Here is a 17,313-nt window from a genome sequence, read left to right on the forward strand (position 1 = left end):
GGGTAAGATTTTATAATCTTTTAAAATGGTCCTTTGATATATATATTCCAGGGAATGGCGAGCATTACCAGGTACTTCTTAGAATTCCTTTGATATATATTCCAGGGAATGGAGAGCATTACCAGGTACTTCTTAGAATTAAGCTATCCCATAGGGCAATCAACTAGGTTGATAGTCTGTATCATCTAAATTTGAGTTATTATTCTAGTGAATCCAAGACCCCTTAGGATTCTAATCACACCATGGCATATTAGGAATCTGAATACTCTCTCTGATTTGCTACCTGCTTTACAGATGTAATTTAACCCTGATTACCTTGATTTGCCAGTGTATCTAGGTCCAGTAGCATTTAAGATATTAACTGTCTACTGATATTTGATCGGGTATTAGAGAGCATTTTTCTTGATGGCAAAAGCTCAGTAATTTGAAATTTTGTGAAAGTTTACCTCTGGGTTGAATGGAAAGGTCATTTCATGTGACGGTGGCATTGTCTAGTGTTGGCATCGGACCCTCGGCTAGTTACTGAAGACCTAATGCACGCAAAGCTCATTTCAGGCGGTGTACAATGTTAAGTTATAGGCCGAGGAAAAGCGAGATAATGACAGAATCTGATTTTCAGCTGGATGCAGAACTGCGTGGAATAGTCAGTGTTTCCCATTGGCCTTGCAGCTAAGTGTTACCATCTCACCATTTCCGAGGATAAAGTGAAAGGAGAAGGGTGTGTGCAAGTTTAGGAAAATGTCCTTGGGTGTATGATTTTGCCTTCCTCTTTTTCTTCTTTGCTTCTGCAATGTAGCATGATTGCTAAAACTGAAATTGGGAACAAAGGTCATAGGTTTCCAAGCAAGAAGTTAAAGAAGGTGTCTATTACACCCAGGATGCTTTGGGGGGCCGTAACAGCCCTGATTACCAACTGCTAGACTTTCCACTTGAAAAAGTAATCAACTTCTATCTTGTTTAGGTTGCTGTTATTTTGCGTTTCTGTTGCTTGCAGCAAAAATGAATCCTAACTAAAATAGAATGTATGGGTCATTTTTAAAAGTATTTTTTTTGCTTTAACCAACATTTCCCCCCCTAACTAAGTAAATACCCATCCAATCAGATAAGGGGGCTTTTACTGAGCATGAAGAAACAAGATCACTCTGAATTTATAAATACCTTACATACTCACTCCCCTTACATAACAATTATGACTGAGACGCATACCATTGTAGAAAATCCTTGTCCAGACCTCTGTTTATTTCTGTAGAAGCGATACCTGTAAATAGAAACACTGGATTAATGACAATTTTATAAACCAGTTGACACATATCTTCAACTTTCTTCCCAGAAAAGTGTGTCAATGTTATGTTATTAGCATAAAAGTAAGCCTGTTTCAAGGTACTTTTGCTACAGTTTAGTAGTAGGGCATTGTTACTTTTCAGCTAATTTCCTGGGCAAAACACGAAACAGGATAGATCTTGTAATTGCGTATATTTTCATGCATGGGATTTTTTTTTCTTTTTTTTTTTTGTATAGGTAGAGCATCCTTCCCAACATTTATTGGTTATTTATTTGTGTTTACCTATTCTATGAATGTTTTATCCATGTTCATTTTCTAACTGTCATGCTGTTAGGGATCTCAGTGTACTGATTAATTTGAAAGAGTCATTTGGTCAGAGAATTCTACGTCATTAAAATATTTTCATATTGATTATCCTATTTGGATATTCAGCTTTTTACATTTTTTTGGGGGGGGGGTTCATTTCCACATGTTAAATACAGATTTTTTTCAAGTTTTATAGGGCGAAAGCCAATCATGCCATCATTTTCAAAAACCACTCTAGCACACAGCACTACCCTGTATAATAGCATCTTTGCCCAAACATCATCTGTGATGTTATCTTGTCCCTGAGAAGGTTTAATAGTCAAATATAGTCGTATAGCAGAAAAGGTACAGAATTGCTCGATTTTATTTTTCTAGAAGGTTCGTCTTAGAAAAATATTGGCAAGAGTCATGGATTTCCTGGCAATGGAATAGAATGCTTTATATCTTAAATACAGAAGTCTATGCCTATCAGAGTAAAAAAAAATGAAAGCCTGAAGTTTGAACCCAAAATACAGGTTGCTGCTATAAAGCTGCTACATTGATATTTGATTAAACTGTATAAATAATTAACCTATCTCTTCCTTTCCCTGCTTTTCTTAAATAGCTATCAGTTATTTTTTACTCAGTTCTTTCTTCTCATTTTCTGTTTGTAACTTTATTTGTGGTCAGTTCTTTGGTAAGTACTTTCAACTATTTAACTTAATATGCTTACTTTTTAGTTACTATGTCTCATATTTAATTACTTAATATGCATAGTTTTCAGTTAGTATATTTTATATTTTGATATATTAATTTCCATTTTGAGATTAATTTGAATTCTCTCCCATGTCCTTCCAGACCTGTCAAGATGTGATAAGACTGATTCTAAAAGCTGGTCTATAGGTACTATGTATTCATTTATGTTTCTGCTGCTATGGCTAATGCTAATAACATTTAGTATCTATACAGTATCTTTCATTCCACATTTTATTATTTTATTGCTTTTCCACATATATCCATTTGGGAGATGAACTGGGTAGTTTCCATCTTGCCTCCTTTATAAATAAGAGCCTTTTGTCACAGTCGAATCACAAGTCTGCTATTTTCAAAATTATTTAAGGAACAACTGACTTCAGACGTCAGTTTATATTTTCTTTACATACTCAGGGGACTTTGTGGATGCCTTATATTAGGCAAATTTAAGTAGCCTAATTTAACTGTGTGAACATCTGGTTGGTCAGAATTTAGCAATATCATGAAATCTCCCTCCCATTTAAAAAATTTTTTTTTGTTATTTTATTTTTTAAATATTTTATTTATTTATTTATTTATTTATTTATTTATTCATTCATTCATTCATTCATTCATTCATGAGAGACAGATTGAGAGAGAGAGAGAGAGAGAGAGAGAGAGGCAGAGACACAGGCCAAGGGAGAAGCAGGCTCCATGCAGGGAGCCTGATGCAGGACTCGATCCCAGGTCTCCAGGATCATGTCCTGGACAGAAGGCAGGCACTAAAGCGCTTGAGCCCCCCAGACATCCCTCTCTCCCATTTTTTAAAAAAGGAATTGTGCAAAGTTCTGTGGATACATGGTAATCTTATGTTATACAGATGATTAAATTTGGAATTTGCCTTTAAGGAAGTCCTCTAATTTGAGGAGACACAGAGATAAGCAACTCATTATTTTAAAAGAACAATAAAAAAGCAGAATGAAGTAGGCGTTATCATAGATATACCATGAAAGCGCTGTGGGAATATAATAAAAGGGGTGACTATTTTGATTGGGGTTGATGACAAAAGGCTTTCTGGAGCATTTGGCACTAGAATTGAGCCTTGAAGAACCAATGAGATTTTGATAGTCACTTGTATTGGGTATGGTCTGTTAATTCCATTTTTTTTTTTTAAGATTTTATTTGAGAGAGAGTGAGAGAGAGAGAGAGAGAGAGAGAAAGAAAGAAAGAGAGAGAACAAACAGGGGGAGAGGGAGAAGCAGACTCCCAGCCAGTGGGATTCAGGGCTCATCCCAGGACTCTGGGAACATGACCCAGCCAAGGCAGACACTTAACCAACTCAGCTACCCTGGTCTGTTAATTCTAATGAGGTTTTAGGTTCCTCAGATGGAGCAGGGTTCATTCTACCTCCCAAACAGCTCTAGAGGGGCTTTAGATCATCCTGAATATAGACATCCAGATACAATTCGGATAGAATGTGCTTGTTGAATGCATATAATAAATCTTAGTTTCCTTCATAATTGTAACTTGAATTTACTGATACAGAAAATAACACCTCAGTCTTTCCAGATCATGACATTTTAGAAAGGAAAAGACCTTTTGGTTACCTGCTAAACTCTCTCTCATCATCTCTCCCTCCTTTACAAAGAAAGCACAAAGGGGCTCAGTAATTGACCAAGGTCACTCGCTTAACTGGAGCTGACTGTCCCCTCGGGCGGGAGGCTTGGCTTTGGAATCGGCACCACTCTGTATCTTTACTGATTATGAAATAAAACCTTTAAATCCCTACGTCCGAGTATCAGAGAATACTTAAGCCTGCGATGTACTTGCACATTTAGGCAAGTTTGGAGGGACGGAAAGTGGACCCAAGGCAGGAAACGCACTGGGACCCTGAACCTGCATCCTGAAAATCTGGGGAAAGATCTGCACCTAGAAGGAGACCCTGGCAGGACTTTCCATCTGAAATTCACTTACCTGGGGTGGAGTGAAAGAAGAGGAGGAGGGGGGGAGGGAGGGAGAGGGGAAGGGAGGAGACGGGAGCGAGACGGGGAGAGGGGCACTGCGAGGCTGAGGAAGGCGCGTGGCTCTAAGGCAGGAGCAGGGCCCCCTTTGTCTGGCAGACCCTGCGGGGGGAGCCTCCGGGCGCAGCCCTCCTTCCCCGGTCCCCGCGTAGGCGAGCGGCGAGGTGGAGTCCGCGCGGCGGAGCCCGAGCCCCAGCCCGAGCCCGAGCCCGAGCCCGAGCCCGAGCGCGCTCCGGCTCCGGGTTTTCCCGCGCCGCCCGGGCCCCCCGCCGGGCCCCCTCCCCGCCCCCGGCGCTCGCGGCGCTCGCCGGCCCCGCGCTCATTCCGGCCTCGGCTCGGGCCCCGGCGGCGTCCTCCGCGCGCAGGCTGCTCGGCCCCCGCGCCCCGCCCGCCCGCCCGCCCGCTCGCCGGGCTCCGCTCGCCCCAGTTCCCGGGAGCGGGGATGCAGCTGCGGCCGCTGGGCCGGGTGGGCGCCGCCGCCGCCGGCTCTTCCCGGACTGCGCGTTGCCTCCGCTCCGACAGCTGCCGCCGCCTGTGACTCGCCCCCTCCCCTTTCTTTCTTCTTCTTTTTTTTTTTTTTTGCCTCCGTCCTCTTTCTCCGGGTGCGCGCGCGCGGGCTGCACGGTCGGCTTTGGCAGCAGCTCGCTCGTGTGTGCGCGCGTGTGAGTGCGTGTGCGGAGAGCGCAGAGCCCTGCTCGCTCGCGGAGGGTCGCGGAAGAGAAAGCAGCGGAGCGGCGGCGGCGGCGGCGAGGGCGGCGCGGAGCTCGGGGCCGCGCGATGGAGCTCCCACATGCCCGCAGCTGCCCGGCGCGGCCGGCGAGCTAAGCGGCCGGCCCCCGGGCTCCGCGCTCCGGGCTCCGCGACCCCCGCGCCCCCGCCGTGCACCCGGGAGGGAGTCCGCGCGGCCCTCGCCCCGGCCCGCGGCGCAGGTTGCGGGCGCGAGAGGAGACCCTCGGCGGGGACCGGAGCTCGGGCGGCGGCGGCGGCGGCGGCGGCGGCGGCGGAGCGGCCACCCGGGCTCTCGCGGCTCCCCCTGCCCACTCCGCTGCGCGCTCGCCCCGGCGGCCAGGGGAGGACGAGGAAGAAGAAGAAAAAGAAAGCGGAGGGGGCGGGGTGGGAGGGCTGGATATAAGGCTCGGCTGGGGGGATGGTGGAAGATCCTCGGCGCGTTCAGCAGCGTCTCCTCTGCGGCGGCGGCGGCGGCGGGAGGGGCGGCCTCGGCTGTGACCGCCGCGTGTCGGCCGCTGCCGCCGCGCTCCCCGGGCTGCTGCTCCACGCTCCGCCGGACTCCGAACTTGTGCGCCCGCGGACCGGCGGGGACGTCTGAGCCCTCCGCGCTCCCGGCTCCGCTGCTGCCGCGCTGGGGCGCTGGGAGCCAGAAGACGCCGAGGAAGACCACGCATTTGGTGCTGCTGCTGCTGCTGCTGCTGCTGCTGCTTTGCTCCTTTTTCTTTTTCTGAGCTCTCTTCCCCCTTCTCCCTCCTCCGCGGCCGGGTAGTAGAAGAAAGGGAGGAGGAGAGACTTTGTGTTGCTGTTGTTTCCCTGGCCGGGGGTGCGTGCGTGTGGGGGGGTCTCCGCCCTCCCGCCGCCGTCTCCGCGCCCGGGGGTCTGCTCCGGGGCCCGCCGGTCCTTTTGCCCCGGGCTCCATGGCTGGATTGTGGACCCTGCACCCGGCTGCAGCTTGTTGAGCGACTGATGGGACGATCTCAGGGACCGGCGGTCGCAAAAGGTAATTTATTCTTCTCACTCTTGCTAATAGTGGCGGCCCCGGCCCGGCGCAGGCGGCGGCGTCCGCGTCCGCGGGGCGGGCGACCGAGGGGGCGCGGGATTCACGCACCCGCCCCCCCGCCCCCCCGTCCCCCCACTCGCACCCTCGCCTGCACACACTCGGCCGATCGCGATGCGCGGCGGGAAGGGAGCCTCCTGGCTGGTGGGCACTGGGCTTTGGCACGGGGTCGGGGTTTTTCCGGCAATTGGGCGATTTGGCGGCCGAGAGGGATGAAGGCGGCGAGCAGCCCCGGCGCATTCGCAGGTCCAGCGCGCCGGGGACAGGACCTGGGGTCTCCACCGCGAGAATTTTCCCTCCTGTCTCACCCCAGTGTCATCCCGTGGCGGGGGCTGCGCGCAGACCAGGGGGCGCCTTCGCCCCACGGCCCGGAGCGGGCTGGAGAGCCACGGGGACCCGGTGAGAGCCGGGCTCGGGGCGCGGGGCGCGGGGCGCTGGGGGCGGCGAGCCCCCCGCGACCCTCCCCGGACGCCCGTCTGGTCCGTGCGCGGGGCCCGCGTGCGCCCGGGTCGCGCCCCGGACTCGTCGAGCCCCGCTGCCCCTCCGCACCCCGCCCGTTGGGTCCCCTTCGCGGCAGTTCGGCCGGGAGCTGCTCGGCCGGGCTTTGTGAGGCGGTTCTGGCTGCGGGAGGCGGCTGCTGGGGTGGGTGGCCCGGGGCGGGGGGGGGGGGCGGGGGACGGGGCTGCCCGCGTCCGGGCCGCGGGGCCGCCGGGCGGGGCGGGGCAGGGAGACCCTGGCGCCCGCGGCCGGCTGGGTTACAGGTAGGAGGGCGGGCGCCCGGGAGCCTCCTGCGGGAGCTGCAGCCGCGCGTCGCTGCCCCGCGCCCCCGCGCCCCCGCGCCCCCGCGCCCCCGCCACTGGCCCCCTGAGCGTGCCGGGGCCGCCGGCGGTAGGGCGGGGGGTGTGTATGCAGGGCCGGGGGCGACCTCGGCGGCCGGGGTCAGCCGGCAGGGCGGCCCGCGTGTGCGTGGCCGTGTGCGCGCGTCCTGCGCGCCCCGGGCACGGCCGGGAGAGGTCGGGGGGCGGGGGGCGGGGGGGGGGATGCTGGAGCTGCCGCCGCTGGAGCCCAGCCCGCTCATCGACGCCGCCTGGGGTCCGCTCCGCTGGAGGATCCGGCCGCTGGAGGCCGAGGGGCCCTCCCCGGGTCCCCCTGCCCCGCGAGGAACCAGCCCTTCCGCGAGCTGGTGCGGCAGCGCCCGACGCGCCCCACATCGGCCCTCCGGGGGCCCGCGGGGGTCCTGCAGAGCGGTCCTGCGCTCCGGGCCGAGCCAGCATCACCCCTGGGCCCTGGGATCCTCAGGTCACTGCCCTCACCCCGACAGAAACGTGCGCCGCTTAATTTGTGGCCGGGGCAGCCGTAGCAGTCGGGCGCAGCGTGGGTGTCCCCTCCCGGGCGTGCGAGCCTCCCTGCGGCGGCCGGAGCGCGCCCTGAACAGGGGTGTCCGCAGCCCGGACCCCCTCCCCGTGCAGGCCGACCCCGGCGGGGTCTGCTGTGTGGACTCTCCTGGGTGGATCACTCCCGAGGAACTAGAAGCCTTGTGGCACCTCCGATGCTGCATCCTTCCAGCCAGCTGCTGGGGAAATGAGGAGACGCGTAGACTCTGGCAGGAAGGAAAAAAACCGCCTTCTGTGTTTTGCCCTGAAGTAAATGTGCGGTCTGCTAATTTCGTGTCATCTGGGCTATCAACCCGAGCTGAAGAATGTCGTTGTAAGAATCTGCAGAGAAACAAACACTTCTTGAGTGATTTTTCACTTGGGGCGTGTTTTTCATTTCCCTATGAGATTAAACAGAATTTAGCCAGATTTCCCTGATACGTTTTTTTTTTTTGTTTTTGTTTTTGTTTTTTTCCCCCAGTCCGTCATGGCACTAAATGACCCTGAGTTCTGGGACCCAGTTTGTCTCTATGTGGATTACAGATAGAATTGTCAGTTCTTTTATGGCATCACCAAGAGGTTCTCAGATAATTTATATAGGAGCCAAAAGGATATTTGCGTTGAAATATCTCTCAGCCTTGTTTCACTCCATTTTTTTTTTTGGGGGGGGGTAATCAATGTACAAAGGGTTAAAAAAATGCACAAAGATAAACAGTTTTTGAAAAGTTAAAAAGCTAAATTGCTTTCCAGTTTCAATGATTAAAAGCTATTAAATTCCTCAGTTGTAGATTAGCTCTGAGTGCTTTGGTGTTTGGTGCAAACGACTCTGTTGTTTTGCTGTTAAAAGTACAGCACCGTAGATGTAAAAGGGTACTATTATTTCTAGATTTCTTTCTTTCTTTCTTTCTTTTTTTTTTTTAAGATGTTGACTTCTTGAAAAAGCTTGGGTTGAAAAAAAAAAGGAATACAGAACCATTGATGCCTGGTTTTGATTAAGTTGTGTTTTTATGCGCTATTGCCAGTGGCTGTCATCTTAATAGAAAACTTAGAGAATTGTGATTTAATGTATGAGAACCCAGCTTCATATATTTGTTTCATTTCTAGAGGGTATGTGTCACAATCTCTACACTTGTAAATATTTCCGAAGATTAAAGAACACTTGTCCTCTCATTTTGGAAGATCTAATCATGATTCCCAGTCCTTACATTAAGAAGATTTGATCAGATCTGTTCTTTGTTTCCTAGCAGCATGTGTTTCCTAGCAGTCGTACATTCCACAGGTCCTGATGTCATTAGAACTGTGTCTGTCAGTGTATTGTGCTGTCTTTAGCTGAAGGTGAATGTGTCAGAGCGCTTGAATGCCATTCCATAGCACTTCTCTATCTCTAAATATTCAGTAACCTGCTCCGTTGGCGTATATGGTTGCCTGGACTATTTCTATAAACTCGGGATGGGAGGAATGATTAGTATAAAGGTTTATGTGAACTATTTAAATATTTTACTTAGACCTCTTAGGCTGAATCGGGCATCCCTGGCCTGAAGAGTGATAAACCAGCATGTGATTTGCCTGATGAGTAAATGCTTTTGATGTCTCATTTTAAGTGGCTTGGTGTGATTATCCTTCAGATTGAGAGCTCTCCTCAAAAATATGAATGGAAGCGTTTCTTAATGATCTTACAGTTTGGAGATTTAAATATTCCTTTCCACGGGGAATAATAGCAAGTATGAACCGTACTGGCTCCAGCTACTGGGCTGGCATTGTTTCTAGTAATTAAGAAAGACACTTTTTTTTTTTTTTATGGTCTGGATTTACCTTTGATTCTTCGGTGCGCTGTAGCCTAGGAAATCCTAAATAGGAGATTTAAAAATGCTACAAAAGCAAAAGGAATGAAGTTAGTCAAATAATAGAATGCTAAACTCCATTGTTTTTTCAGATTTCATTTGGGGTACTTTAACCGCTAGTTGAAACTCTCTGAAAAGGGCTGCCAAGTAGGAGTGACAGTTACTATTACAAGTGGGGCATTTTTGCCCAGAAATCAGCAAGGAAAACTGATTGATTTCTGTATTTAAGAACAAAGAGCAATTTTTGAGAAATGAAGTGCAGCCTTAATTTAGCATGGTGTAGATGGCTAGAGCAGTGGGAATTAGAGGGAGGTGATCTTTCCTTAAGTTTTGCAAATGGCTGTTTTCCCTTAGATTTCTTAGATTTGCATTCCATTCAAATGTGAATTTGTTCACGTAGGGAGAAACCCTAAAGAGAGAGGCTATATTGTAATTTAGCCTTTGTTTGCCTTCAAGGACGTATTTACACTTAGGCTGTTATTGCATTTAGGTCTTTGATGCAAATGTATTTCTTTATAGAATATTTTACAATAAAATATAAAGTAAAACATTCAAATGTATGTAAGGTTCTCCTGATATTTTCCCTTTGTTATCTCCATTTGTGTGTGTGTGTATGTGTGTGTGTGTGTGTGTATGTGTATGTGCTGTTTATCAATGGGCAGAAAAATCCAGATTTCTCATTCATTATGATTTTGGTGTTGCTGTTTATTGGCCAGCTTGAGAAAGTCTTGTGAGCATACCTCTAGATAGTATTTATGAGTCCTAAGATGTGCATATATCCCCCCAGAACCTTTTCATGTCATTCTGTCTGAGTGTCTATGTGGCCCCATAAAATTAATTCTACTACTGCATAAATAACCAGGTATGACATTTTTCTTAGAACTGTGAAGTGTGCTCATGTACAAACAAATACATTAAAAAATTAGCCATCATACTCCAGAATTAATTGTAATAGGGAACGGGTGAGGAGGGAGAGAGTTCTTATATTTGATCATAACAGATTCTATAGATCTTAATAATTTATGTCTTGCTTATGTCTTATTGACAGTTAAAACAAGAATTTAGTTTAATATTGATCGATTTCTTCATAAGAGTGAATATATATACATGTTTGAAGAAGTTAACATTTGGTCCATATTGTTCAAGAATCTGAATGGAATGATGTTGGTGGTAATTCTGTTTATTGGGAAAATTATTTAAGATAGAAAATTAAATCCCCCAAACTGAATATTTCTTTCCAATGAAACTTGTGGGTCATTTATTTTTATTTTTTATTTATTTTTTAGCACAGGTAGTTCTCTCTTCTAAGTGAATTCAGGGGGAACATGTGGGTCCCTGAAACCCTTTCAGAGAGTATATAAAGGCATTTTTGTCACAATGCTGTGATGTTATCTGCCTTTAATTCTCCTCTGCTTTTATGAGTGTGTACCATGGAGCTTTCCGGAAGGCACATGATCTGTGATGACATCATTGCTGAGATGGCATATGGCATGTGTGTGTATATTCTTGTGTTTTAAAATTTTCCCAGCTTAACTATTAGTTCATGAATATTGATAGCTATCACCAACATAGTCAAAAGTTGCTTTAGGTCATCAATTTTTAAGCATCTGAAAGGGTCCTGGGACCAGGGAGTCTGAGAACTGCTGATATTGACTTCTGCAAGATCTGTCTCCTTGTACTTACAAGTGTCACCCCATCTGACCATATAAGGAGTCATCAGAATAAGAAAATAAGTAGACTGTTGTAGCTTTAAAAAGACACAAGTAGGTTGGATATTTTATTACTTGACATTTTCAGTATTCTCTTTCCAGTGTAGAAAGCTTGTTTTTAGTTTTTTGTTGGTCCCCAGTTACTGAAATAGAAACTTTAAAAATGCAGGTCTCCAGCCTGATTTGCTGACAGTAGCAGAGGAGCTACTGGAAATATTTAAAATCTGGGCTCCAGGTCTTAATATTCTTATATCTGGAGAGACAGAATGGTGTGGTGGTGAAGAGGGAGGACTCTGAGGTATGTTTGCCCAGGTTTAACTTTGGGTAAGATAGTGGGTCTCTCTATGCCTCAGTTTCCTGATATATTTTAATGGGCATACAGTTGTTCCTAATCCATAGATTTTTAGGAAGATTTAAAGGGAAAATACAGGCAAAGTGTTTGAAACAGTTCTAGGCACATAATAATAGAGGTGCAAGTATTTGCTACTGTCAACATTATTTTTACTAAGTCTCAGGAGGGTCCCAGGAAACTTTAGTCAACTTCCCGTGTGATTCAGATATGCAATTATGTTTTACCTCATTGCTTTACAGGATGTTTTAAAATGCTGTTAAATTTGAAAATTTCATATAAAAGATAATCGTGGCTTTATTTTACCCTCCCACTTTAAAACTCATGAAGAGTTATGGGGATTCTTTTTTTTTTTTTTTTTTTTTATAGTAAGAACTAATAAAATGCCTTTCTTGGCTTGGCCTAAGTTTGAAGTTGGGTAGAGAATGAATGCCCAATTAAAACTAGATTTCAAAGACCCTAATTGAATATTTATGTATCTTGGGAATTATTAGGGAGGAAATCACTTTTCTGAAGTGATATCAAGACGACTCACTGCACTCTTAGTCTGTTAATCACTATCCAAGTACCACAACAGGCCATTTTCAGTGAAAAGGATCGTTGGGGTAATTACATGGTGTAGTTCAGTTTGTTTGTGAGTGGTAATATGCCTAATGAGTAAGGGAGGCCCCACAAAGAGATTGGTTTTACTGGATGCTAAAGCTTAACTGTGAGAACTGTAATACTTCTGAATGGCACTTTGACATCTGTGTGAAAACTTTAGAGATATATTATTTATAAATTATGTATATTTTGGGGGGGTATATTACATGGCTAGTGTAATTTCTGACCTTGGACTGCCACTATGAAATTTGTATTGCAATACCTCTCTTCTCCACTTTGGTTAATCCTGAGCAAGTATTGTAGAAACTAAATTATACTCCTTAGATGGGCACTGTCCTTAATTATGAACTTCTCAGAAATGGCCTTTGGAACAAGAGGCACTTGAATACAGTCCCAGTTCTCCAACTTTCTAGCTCCATCATTTCTATCTGTAAAATGAAAGTACTAAAAGCTACTTGGCTGGTTTGGGGAGGAAGTAAATAGAAAAATAGCTGATAGAGTGAGCATTTAATGAGTGGCCCCTATTACTACTAGTTACAGTATTATTAGAAATGTCCTGAAGTACCATTAGTAAGAATATTTAGCTAAATCAAATATCATTTTCTTAATTGAAGAGTTCTTGATGAGCGATGAAAATCAATAGCATTTTCTTAAGCAATTGAAATTTCACATGTCTTTTTGTGTTTCCCATGTTCTTTCCCTCTCTCTCTCTCTTTTTTTTTTTTTTTTGATTTCATATATTTATTAATGAGAGACACAGAGAGAGAGAGAGGCAGAGACACAGGCAGAGGAAGAAGCAGGCTCGGCTCCATGAAGGAAGCCCGGTGTGGGATTCGATCCTGGAACTCCAGGATCACCCCCTGAGCCACCTAGGAGTCCCTCCCTCTCTTCTTTTTTGACCTTTTGTTAAGCACCTATTTTTGAGTTTTTCTTACTAATCCTAAAATGTTATACTCTGTTACTAATTCCCCACCAAAAATCATATAATCCTGACAGGAAAATATTTTTGACAGCCACCAAGTGCTGTGTCTGAAGATTGACTTTAAATCACGTATAAAATGAAAGTAGCAATTTAACTGAAGACATTTTAAATTAAACTCTTGATCATCTTTTCACATGGCATCAGCAGCTCTTTAAGCTTCAACTGCATCAGAATTTCCTACAATGTTGTAACCAAATCAAGTCGTCATAAACTTCCACGATTTGAGGACTTCCATACTTTTAAAAGATGTATAATCCTCAAGTTCAAGTCATCCTAAGCTTGCGATAAATATAGATGAACTCTTAAAATTCAAATCCCAAGATTGCTTTAAAGACCGCAAGCATTGAAAGGGTCATAAATAAGTCCAAATTTTAGAAATGACATCTGTAGGTCAGTGACGATTGCCAGGAAAAGAAGTTATTAAGATGTGTGCCTTCTACCTATAATTATCCAGCATTTATGTTAAAGCGGAAAGACTATACAACACCATGGTAGGTGGTAAAAATGAATGAAAAAATAAGCTGCACATTGGACAGCTGAGTTGCTCAATTGTACCAGAATTAAGTGTTTTAAAGTATGACTCAAGAAAATGAAAGCCAAGTAGAAACGACACCCCCTTCTGTTTGATCAGCTTGTGTTGGTGTTTATGTGTCCCGCAGAGGCAGAGTGTGTTACTATTCAAGACAGCCCCAGTGGCTCCACGGTAGCCTGAGCCTGTGAGAATAGGGGAGAGACTCAAGCCCAGTTTTTGATGTTCTGCATGGGTGGGTAACCTGAATACTAAAATGCGTTCCATTGACAGCTGACCCTGTAAGAAGTTTTTCAACAGTCTCCTGTTTTTGTTTTGTTTTGGTTTGGTATTTTTTCCCACCTTTTCCTCTGCTCAAAGCTCTTCCAAAATACTTTTGGATAAGAGTAAATGGTCCTGACTGATGGTCATCTTTTTTGTATGAGATTTTATTTCTGGCAAGAATGGAAGGCTCAACTGGTTTATATTTATGTCTTCTGTTTTTTTTTTTTTTTTTTTCCCCCAAATTTTCAGTGTTCTTGATTCGTCAGTGGCTGATGGTTGTTGTTTGAACCTTGACTCAGAATACTGATCATGACTTCAAGGAGTGGACAAAGAGTCTATTGAGAAATAGTTTTGTGTTAACATGTGCATATCTATAGACTGTCTTCTTTATATTGGCTTTAACTGTTCAGCTGAATTTGTCTATTGAGTTTTAATCATTTTATTAACTGTAGTTGACTTTCAAAGAACAGCTTAGGCAACCGTTTTAGAACAATACATAATCATTTTGTGAGTTATAGGTATTTTTAGTTAAATTTCACTTTAATTTTCAAAAATTTTTATGTGTGACCGTTAAATATTATTTAAATCATCTCAAAATGCTGCATATTTATAATATTTCAGTTATCTTATGGACCTAAATTCAACTTACAAGATTTAGTAAAATGAATGTATTCATTATGTCTGTTAATTGCAAAGACACCTCCAGCTAGCTTTAGGCTGAAATGATTAATTTATTCGAGATTATTGTGTTCCTCACCTAAAGAATCTTAGGGAAGAATGGAGGTTTACCTAGGCATCAGAAAAAAAAAAAATAGCACTTGAATTACCACTAGGATTTATGCTCCAGTTGGATGCCCCTACCCTTTTTTTTTTTTTTAAAGATTTTATTTATTTATTCATGAGAGACACACAGAGGCAGAGACACAGGCAGAGGGAGAAGCAGGCTCCATGCAGGGAGCCCGATGTAGGGACTCGATCCCAGATCCCGGAATCACGCCCTGAGCCGAAGGCAGGCGCTCAACCGCTGAGCCACCCAGGCATCCCTAGTTACCACTTCTCCTTGTCTCTGCCTACTGGATCCTTTCCCACTGACCACAGTCTAAATTCTTGGTATCCGGCTTTAGATCAGTCTCCTATCCAGTTTACTGGAGTCAGGGAGGATGTTGTAGGTCCTCTGTGGACAGAAACATAGTTAGCTTGAAGAAGGAAAGACTCCATTGAAAGAGGGAACCTGTGCACAGAAAAAGGCAGTTAAAACCTGAATGTCCACTGTGGTGATCTTTTGTTAACTGAGACAGATCAGACGTGAGGAGGACTGGCTAGGAAAACCATTAAAAATGGGTTTTATTCTCTGCCTGTATGTGGCCAAGGTCATTTTGGAAAATGCTTCCCTCCTTCCTTGGCCCAACAAACACATGCAGATCAAGGAATTCAAATCTTCAGGTTCAAGAACACCTGTGAAACTGCCTAAGTTTCAAGGCTATGCATATCTGTAAAGCCACCAAGTATTTGAAAGATGTTACTTTAAGCAACTTACGTCATTCTGTCATATGATGGTAGAGTTGCCATTGTATGATTCCAAATAGGGGCACTGGACACAGGTTTGGTGGCACATAGAGTGCTGAATTTTTGCTACATGTGCTTAAAAATGCGTAGGAATACTGATCTTAAATGTAAGTGCAGGTTTAAATGCAGATTATTTAGGCATTGAGCATATTCAGGTGAATAGAGCTCCCAAGATGTGCCATTGGACACAGTAGTTCATGGTTAGATTGACTTAATGTATGAGCTCCACAAGCCGCATTACTAGGGTCTTTACTGAAAGGGAACAAAAGTTCTAAAACCAAAAGTGAAGGTTGTTGTGCAGAGAAGAAATTATCCCAGGAGAAACTGAAGAAACAAGAACTTATGGCATGGGAATAAAGACATCATAAAAGAAATGCAGATAGAAGTAAAAGGATAAAAGATGGGTTTGCAGATATGAATCTATCCATTTGAAACATCAGATTGTTTTATACTTGCTATTATACTCGTTACGTCACACTATTGATGGGAATATATGTTTATAAGGTTTATTCAAGTAAACCTTATGTTTAGAAGCAGAATATTCAAAAGCACATCAAGTAGAACATTTCAAATAATTTATTAGCTGTCTAAAGAATCCAATGAAAACATACTTCAATCTATCCAATAATAATGTTAATCAAATGACAGGCATTTTTCAAAATAATGGATCCATTATTACAAAAACTGGGGTTTGGGTAGTGTTTAATGCTGACACTTGACCAGCACAAATGAAATGATGCTTTAGAAGTTTTTTTTTTTTTTTTTTTGTAGAAGTTGGGTAACCTACTTAATTAATTAATTTTCATTAATTCATTCAAAATGGAAAGTTGTATTGACTTTTCATTTTTTAAGTACCAACTCAATATAAATAGCAACATACGAAGATAATTTGGGAGAATTTTTAAAGGTTAGTATAAAACTTAATTAGAAGAACTCTCATGTACCTTCCTTATTGTTGCATATCCTTGAAGAAGAAAGAGCACTAAAAATTAGTAGGCTGTCAACATTGTATTTTTCTGATTTGACATTATTAAGCAAACTTTTTCTTTTTTTGGTGCATTTGATTAAATGTGTGATCGTATCTTGGTGAAATACCCTGTTGGGCTGCAGACAGTAGTGTTTAGAGCCTCTGAACAGACATTTTACAATGAATGAGACCTTTTTTTGAGTAATAGATGATAGTAAGTGAGATTGCAGTGGTGTGTATGGGTGTTTTCTTCCTTGAATATAGGTAGTGTTGAGATAATGCAACAATACAAAAGTAGTGAGGTATGAAAGAAAGCATTAGTTTGTAAATGAGAAATTAACAAACTTCATTACAAATGAATGAACTATTTGTATGAGGGACTCTGTTGTACCTTTATCAGAGGATGATATGCTAGTCTATCTGCTTTGGTTGAGGAGCCTCACTGTGTTAACTTCCTTTCCTGCTACTCTCTTTTAGCTTGGTAGATGTTCTTCTGGAATTTTTACTGTTATCCCAGTGTTCATCATGTATGTAATCTCTTCTGATTCTCTTGGGTGCCCGTAATAGCTGAATTTTGATTTTCATTCATTTTTCCCAATGCAGCTCATTCTAAATTCTGAATGAATATATTTTTAAAAGGTTTTTTTTTTTCTTTTCTGATTATAGTACTTGCTCATATTGAATGCTGATGAAATATAGAGATACATAGTCAAAATAGAAATCACCCCATATACCATACTGGTACATCTCAATGTTTACAGACATTATTTCATACATATTTTAGCTTGATTATTCATATAATCTATATATTATCTATATTTTATGTGTATGTGTGTTTATTTTAGTAGAACTGAAGTTAAACTATGTATACAGTTTGTGTAATTCTAATTTCCCAATGCCATTCATTTTTAGGAAAGCATCTTTTTTAATATTGTACAATATTTCATAGAATGAAAGAGTATGATTTACTTAAACATTTCCTGATTCATGTGGGTTGTCATATTTTTCTATTTACTATTTCTAG

At 44.0% G+C, this 17,313-nt stretch overlaps 1 protein-coding gene across 1 annotated transcript in view; it reads left to right on the forward strand.

Annotated features, from left to right (window-relative positions):
- The first annotated feature begins 5,560 nt into the window (after positions 1-5,560).
- ADGRL3 (adhesion G protein-coupled receptor L3) overlaps positions 5,561-17,313 on the forward strand; it is an 866,124-nt gene continuing 854,371 nt past the window's right edge. Inside the window, exon 1 of the mRNA XM_038556190.1 lies at positions 5,561-6,049. The gene's annotated coding sequence lies outside the window, so the exon portion shown is untranslated. The remainder of the gene's footprint in view (positions 6,050-17,313) is intronic.

This window comes from Canis lupus, chromosome 13 (assembly GCF_011100685.1).
Source record: "Canis lupus familiaris isolate Mischka breed German Shepherd chromosome 13, alternate assembly UU_Cfam_GSD_1.0, whole genome shotgun sequence".
NCBI lineage: Eukaryota > Metazoa > Chordata > Mammalia > Carnivora > Canidae > Canis > Canis lupus.